Here is an 8616-nt window from a genome sequence, read left to right as displayed (position 1 = left end):
GAAGGATTCACCACAATGCAATCATCTTTGAAAGTAGATCCAATAAAACTTCGAACAACCGGGCAAGTTTTAATTTCAGTGATTTCTTCAACAGGGTGATCCTCAACAACATGAGTGATTTCTTCAACATCCTCAACAACATGAGTGATTTCTTCAACAACGTGATCCTCAACAACATGAGTGATTTCTTCAACAACGTGATTCTCAACAACAGGAGTGATTTCTTCAGGGAACTCTTTGTCAATGTACTCAAAAACACTGCTAATCCCAAACGGATTCATGAAAAAATGATCATTAAAAAGATCATCGTCAAAAAAGTCTAAAAAAATAGACATATCAGTTAGCTTTATCACACTTCAAACAAAACGCCTTTTCTACAGCCTCTCTCTGCAAAGAAAAAACCGGGGACTGAAAAAGAATATGATCACTGTGCAATGAATCACAGCAGTTTGTTCCGCTAATAAAACCAAGAATCACAAGCAGTTTCGGCAAAGACCTTCACGCAGCACTCAACTGCTTTTCGAGGGTTTGGCACACGGTTCTGTTCAACCTCTCAGCGACCTTCACGCAGCACTCACAAACATATCACAAAATCCACAAGATTCGGGAAAGGGAAAAAGAAATTGCCAAATCTTGACAACCCAAACAAATCTTGCAGGTTTCTCCAAAAATTTGTATCCAATATGACTGTTTTAAATGATCATAAAGCCCAGATGACATTCAAGAGAAAAAATTGCAAACTGTCAGCCTAAAAAAAAAAACGCTTCCCCACTTGGAAATACAGCGGCTTCCCCACTTGGAAGTCGTGGCCACAAACAGCGTCGGCCTCAACAAAGTGAATACGAAATGACTCACAGCAAGCTTGATTACACAGCGTCGGCCTAATCCACAAACAGCGTCGGCCTCAACAAAGTGAATACGAAATGACTCACAGCAAGCTTGATTACACAGCGTCGGCCTAATTCTGGACTCCTCACGCAGGTCTCGGCCTTCATACGCAGCAATTCTGGACTCATGCAGGTCTCAGGGAGCCGGATCTTCCACACACAGGTGTCTGGCCTCACGCAACCATGCAGCAATGAAACAAACTGCCGCACGAGCCAACACGCTCCACGCTCACCGCACCAGCAAAGTTCTAGTCACAATCCAGACAGAGTTCTGGGGACAGAGCCAGCACACAGCACCAGCAAGCAGCACGATCCACGCAGAGTTCTGGGGACAGGGCGACGGTTAACTTTCAACAGAACCAACTTAAAATAGAACTTTCAACAGAACTCGCCTCAGGCATACAAACTCGGACTCACGCCTCTCCACGCTCAACGGCGGGATCAAATCTTGACTGCTTTCTGCAAACAGGCACGGCTCTCAGATGGCAAGGATCTGCACACAGCAAATCTTCTCACGGCTCTCCCGCTGCACCACGTCCATCCACACGCAGCAACGCAGGGGCTCTCACACGCCAACACACAGCAACACTCTCACACGTCAACACACAGGCTTACAATACCTCACGTCTTCTGGCAATTGACTGTGCGATATGCACACTTCACCTGCGGCTCTCTGCACGACAGGTTCACCAACTGCAACAAACAGTAAGACTTCACGGCTTCTCACGCTGCAACACGCCCTCTCCACTGCAACAGACAGCAATACTTCACGGACAGCCTCTCACGCCTTCAATCTTCGCTCCAAAGCTAGCCTCACACTTGGACAACGACGCGGTACACAGTAATGACACACAGGTTTCAAGAAAATCAAAGAAACTCCAGCAAACGGTTCTGGACAGCCTTCAACAACCGGCTTCACACAGCCTTCACGGCTCACCAACTCGGCTTCACACAGCCTTCACGGCTCACTCTCCAGCGCACTCTTCACACAGCCTTCAGGCAGCAACACGCTGCAACTCGACTCTGCCTCACGGCTCAGGTTCTCTGCCTCACGGCTCAGGTTCAACACGCCAACACACAGGATTTTCCACCAACACGACTCACGGCTCTATTCCTCTGCTGGGCTCCACGCAGGTGGCACAAACCTCGGCCTTCCTCACCTGCCCTCTCCTTCAGGCAGCAACACGCTGCAACTCGACTCTGCCTCACGGCTCAGGTTCTCTGCCTCACGGCTCAGGTTCTACACGCCAACACACAGGATTTTCCACCAACACGACTCACGGCTCTATTCCTCTGCTGGGCTCCACGCAGGTGGCACAAACCTCGGCCTTCCTCACCTGCCCTCTCGCCCCAGCTCAAACCCTGAGCTCTGATACCATATCAAAATATAAAACTCATTCACTTTATATATCATTTACTCAATTACACTTCACTTATATAGGAAACTCAATTCTGTTCAATAACTACTTCAACTAACTATTCTGTTCAACTCATAACTAACTATAACTAACTAATCCTATTTCTTCATTATTCTCACACCAATGACAAGAAAATAGGCAGAGCTCTGAAATTCCCGATAGGTTGATCCCACCAATGGATACAAGATTCAAGAAAACAAATTGGTCCACCATACATCAAATTGAGAGCAGAAAAAACAGTGTGGCACAAGGCTTTTGAGAAATTACATTGAAAAAAGAGATGATCAATCGATTTAGGGCCATTCAAACAAAGTGCAAATATGTTGGGTCCATGAAAGCCACCACGGAGCAGGTTATCCCATGCCAAGATTTTGTTTTTAAGAGCCAACCAAATTAGTCACCTGATTTTAAGGAGTGGCCACTCCCACAGGCTCCTTGTCCACCATTTATCCCTGGAGTGAGTGGCAGAAGAAAAAATCGCATCATATGCAAGTCCAACACTGACAAGTCCAGACGATGAGTTCCAGCACCACACAATTTAATCCTCGCTGTCCGATAAGGTGAGACCACTATGCATCAACTTGGTGATATAGCCATCCCACTAAAAGGCCAGTAATCCTTGTAATCCCAAATTTGTTGAGTACTTCCACCTACCATTGAGTGAGGCCTGAGAACAAGGCATATAAGCATGAAAAATCTCGTTGACACCATGAGCATGTAGTTGTGCACTTAACTCATTAGATAAGATATAAAAGGACGACCCACTAATAAAAGGATCAACCCCGACGATGCTAACCTTTGAGGAAAGCTAATTTGTAATCCAAGGGCGGGCTTCTACCAAAACCTTACATATATTCGAACCAACAATATACTTAGAAGGCTAATACGAGCACAACCACTTCGTAAAAGGATGGTTTTGAAAATACTTATCCGAAATGATATTACTCCAGAGAGCAGGGCCCGTAACGGCTCTCCACAGAATTTTCGTTGTCAAAGCTAATCCGAACCGAGAAAGGTTTTTAAAATCCCATCCACCACAACTCTTAAGATGGAAAAGCAAATCCCATTTTACCAAATCAAATCCAACATGGTTTCTCCTGCCAGACCAGAGTAATTTAAACATAGATTTCCTTATCTTATTAATGGCAGATTTAGCAATCTTTGATAGAGAGAGCCAATAAAAATGGATGCTTTCCAAAACCAACTTAACTAAATTATCCTCCCGCCAAGCAAGAGCCACCTATAGTACCAATTACTAATATGATGTTCAATACGCTTATGGAGACAAGTTGTTCTCAAAAAAGGAAGATTTGGATTAACTTGCCATCATATACCACGGTAGGATTTCCCCTCAAACATTGAGCATTCCCCAAAGATAAGCACATTATCTACAAAGCGTAGGTGAGTGATATAAATAGATTTATATATTTTGACTCCTTTGATACATCTATCTATCTTGGCCCGATGAATTAACCTGCTTAAGCCCTCACTAATAAGTGGAGATAGGGGACAACTTTGTCTCAAAATGTTGAAGGATGACCATTAATGAGCACAGAGAAATTAGTAGAAGTAATACATCCCATAATCTAGTTTGTCACCTTAAATCTAAACCAATGTGAAGTAGGAGTCTGAGAAAGTTCATGTTCACATGATCATAAGCTTTAACTAAATCCATCTTAGGAACAAGAGAACATCCTTTTTTGTCTCGATAGAATGCAGGGCTTCCTTGGCCACCCCAACAACATCATGGATCAATCTACCATGGAGGAAGATAAACTACTTTGAAGATAAAGAAGAAGAGATAATACTTCTCAATCTGTTAGCCAAAAATTTGGTGATGACCTTGTAAATAAGGCTACACAGAGAAATTGATAGTCATTAAAGGAAAGAGGTTGAGAGCATTTAGGGATCAATGCTAAGAAGGTAGTGTTGATCGCCCCTGACGTGTTCCCAAATTTTCTAGCCTCCTCCACAACATGCAAGGTATCATGCCCAATAAAGTCAAAGAACATGAGATAAAATTCAACTGTCCATCCATCTAGACTAGGGAATTTTTCCTTTGCAAAAGAGTTGAGAATATCTTTTATCTCATCCAAAGTGAGAGGGTCTCCCATCATAGCAGAATCTTCCTTAAAAGAAAGACGAGGAAAGTGTTGGATGACCTTTAGTTGGGCTTGTATCGACAAGTCTTTTGGATCCCTGAAGAACCCAACGAAGTATGTTCTCACAACCTTTTCGAAATCCCTCTAGTAGCTAAAAGAGTTGCCTTCATCATCTTGAATGTCCTAGATGGCTTGTTTGGCTTGTTTGTTTCTTTGTAGGAGAAAAATTTATGAAAAGATTTAGTATTCCCGTCACCTTCTTTAATCCAAATTTCCTTACTCTTCTGACGCCATCATTCCTCCTCTGCTCTAAGAAGATGAGCCTTCTTTTCAGCCAGGGCGCATTGCTTACTTTTGCTTAAATTATGGTTGGGCAAATCAACCCAGAAGGGAATCTTTTAAAGCTCGTCGAGCGGACTAGCAGAGCCTAACCCCAAGGGCGTTGAGGAGAATTGACCCTATGACCTCCAAATCGGCGAGGTACTTAACAACGGGGACTCAACCAATTGAGCTAACCCTTGGGCTTTTTATGGTAAATATGTTATTTAGTTGTATGAGTTATTTTCAAGGCTTTTATTTTTTGAATGATTTTGCTACAAAGCTTAAGCATAAAAAATCACTAAACAAATATCTAAAAAGTATGCATGAATATTGAACCATTTCCATAAATTATGGCATAAAATATGTGAGGCTTATCCACACATGATATTATATTGTACAAAGGTTACAATAAGCCCTTCAAGTTATGGTTCAATCAATTGTTTGAAAAATGGTTTTTCAATAATATTGAAAAAAATAATATTTATTTTTCAAAACTAAACATTATAAGTTGCATTAGTCAATGTTAAAGTAATAGTGGTCAACATGCAAATAGATTGCTAGAATCTTCCCTTGGTAGGACTAATAAGAATTGAATGACAATGGTAGACATAACATTTAACATAATTATCCCTACAATAATTCACTTTATCTTGAAATATTACATAAATATTATGTAGAAATTAAATTTCTATAATCCACAAAAATTAAATCTCTATCATCCACTTAATAATTACAAATAATTAAATTAAATTTTATAAAAAAATTATTCTAATAAAACACTTCACCTCTTACACATCTTAAATTTTATTTTTCCATTTATAATTAAAATTAACTCCCATCTAAATTTAATTCAACGCAACAGAGTTAAAATTCTCTAACTTCTTTCATAACCTTTTTTAACAAAACTTAATAACATATTAAAAATAAACACTTAAAGTAAAGGAAGTGAATCAGTTAATCTCAACACCAACTTTATATAAAATAATTTTCCTAAAGCTATGTGAAGCCTACTAAAAAGTGAAGTAATCATGTGGTTTAGTTACTCGATAAAAGAGTATTATTGTGTAAAAAAATTAAATTAATAAATATGTGAACGGCATTATTGTTAATATTTATTTATTTATAATTTTTACTTACTAAATAATAAATGGATTAATAATTTTTCACAAAATAATTTTCCTAAAGCTATGTGAATGGATAAGAAGAGAAGTCCACTTAAAAGTGGAGTAATCATGTGGTTTAGTTACTAGATAAAAGAGTAGATAAAAGAGTATTATTGTGTAAAAAAATTAAATTAGTAAATATGTTAACAATGTTAGTGTTAATATTTATTTATTTATAATTGTTTACTAAGTAGATAATGAATGGATTCATAACTTTTTAATGTGTGGATTCATAATTTTTTAATGTGCTTTAGGTTTTTAGTAGATTTATTTGGATTACATTTTATTATCTCAACCATGAAGTCAGTCTGTACAGTGTAAAGAGAGGAACCCATGACCTCTCAATAACAGAGGTACTTTAATGATAAGGATTGGATCATCTTAGCTAACTTTCAGGGCTTATCTTACATAATGCTTTTAGCATTTTGTTCCTTACTACAAATTGAATAAAATTGAGATTTTTTTTCTTGGAAAAAAATGGGTTAATAATATTATTTTAAATATTTATTTCTTAGTTTTTAATAAATTATGTATTGACAATTTAAAATAATTAATCATTTTTGAGCCATTGAATTTCTTAAGATGCAAACTTTTTTTCTTAAGTGAAATTTGAAAAAAGATTTGTAATCCAAGAGAATTGGTTCCTAGTCCACCAAAGGCATGTAAACCATGAGATTCAAGGTTCAAATCTAGATGGGTCAATCTAACAAAAAAGAAAGAGATTTGGTTCCTCTTGAATACTTGGTACATTGCAAGTTAAAATGAATCTATGATGATTCTTAATAGTACTATTTATCTTATATATCAATCTCATATCTTTAAATATACAAATTATTTTTATTTTTAATATTATTAAAACCCTTGATAACACATATAGTTGTTTGTTTGTTTGGGTATTTAAAGGAATCTATAATTGGATCAAGCTTGTACTTGCATGACATGTGGTACCACTATCACTGTAACATCTAGATGAACCTCTTTATGTCATTATAACCTCTAGGTAAACCCATACTTTCCCCACAGTAAATCAAGGGATTTAAACCTTGGACCTCAATTTTTCACATCTCTTGCAATCAAAAGTCTAGTTGGGTCATACATATAATTCTATACCTATGCTCTTGGCATTTTTCTTTGGAGTTGTCTTTAGTGCGACTTTTTGGAGATTCCGGTGACGGAATCCGGCGGAAAAAATTGAGGTTAAATCTTGATTTGGATTATTTAAAATGGGTTTTTAACTGCATATTTGGATTCAGCGCCCTAAAAACCCCAGGACGCTTTGATTGTGCAGAAATTACCTATCAACCTTGTGATTTCAATAAATTGTTGCCGGATTTTAGAGAAATTTGACCAGAAAAACCCACCGAAAAAGCCTCCAACAAGTCTCACTAAAGACCACTGCTTTTTCTTTACATATTTTATCATTTTTGAGAAGAATCTTCAGCGAAAATCACATAGAGATAATTTTGTCGACGCGTTTTGAACCAACCAATTTGGTTCATCCTCAGGACAAGTTGAATGAGCAGATCTTGCTATGCATTATAAATAGATCGGCAGAATATCCAGGTAACGGCTAGAATCATGACAGCTCAATTTGACTGGGAAACGGCTAGTTAGACCAAATTTTTATTTATTTATTTATTTATTTTTATTCAAATCAGTTAATTCGGTTATTAATTTTCTTACTAAAATAAACATTAATTGACAATTTTATAAATATATATTAAAATAAGTGAGTTAATATACTATAATCATAAAATAATCGAGTAATTAAAAATAGATAATAGTTAACTATATTTTACTAAATATAAGTGGTGGGCTCCAGTATTGTAGCAATAATGCTACAACTCCTGGGGCTTCCTATCTCTAATTTTATCAACCCGGTAGTTCGTACAAACTTGGAAGCGACGGTGCTGTATGCACAAGTACTAGCTCTTGTCGCAGCTGTCACTTGGTCAGCTGGCACAAGTCCGCTAGGGCTCAAGCCAACTTCTATATGCTCTCAGAAGAAGCTTTCTAAATGATGGACGAAGGCTATCTCAAAGGAAATTAATCTACTTTGCAAAAATGAACTGAAAGCCAACCAAAACATGGAAACCCTAGTAAACCCTAATTTAACTAGCTTAATCTCTATGATGCGATGGTGGGAGTGCAAATGTCTAAGAATGATGCCATTACTTCTAGTGATATGAAATTCATGAAATTAAACTACTTTCATTGAAGAGAACATTGTTTTTATATTTTTGCTTAAGTGGTGGAAGTGATTATGACAGTGTTTCTTATTAGGGTTTGACCGTGCAGGGGTAATGTGAAGGGAAGAAAGCTTGGGAAAGGTCAGGGAGGCTAGGAGAGGTTCCAGGGGACCTCTAACATCTTCCCACAGAAGTCTACAACGTTCAGATGCTCAGCAACCGAGTTTGCAGGCTTCTACAGGATGTCTGCAGGGGATCCTGCAGGAAGTCTCGGGATTTCTACAGGAAGGTCTATGGTTGGAGTTTTGGGTGATGGAGGAGTGGAGGAAGTGTATGGGTGAATAGGTAGGATGGAAATGAGGCTTGTGATGGCTCAGGAACAGAGAACTAAAGTGGAGAAAGAGTGCATGCATGGATCTATAATTAAAATAACCATGTGGCAGCTTGCATGAAAGCATAAGACTGCGTTTTTTTGGTGGTTGGTACAGACTGCACCCCAATCTCTAAACAGAGATGGCAGCGAGTGCACTATCAAC

The sequence above is a fragment of the Pinus tabuliformis genome, chromosome 2_2 (genome assembly GCF_031772625.1).
Source record: "Pinus tabuliformis cultivar Carrire ecotype Pingquan chromosome 2_2, CPIR1, whole genome shotgun sequence".
Lineage (NCBI taxonomy): Eukaryota > Viridiplantae > Streptophyta > Pinopsida > Pinales > Pinaceae > Pinus > Pinus tabuliformis.
This window is presented reverse-complemented; position numbering follows the sequence as displayed.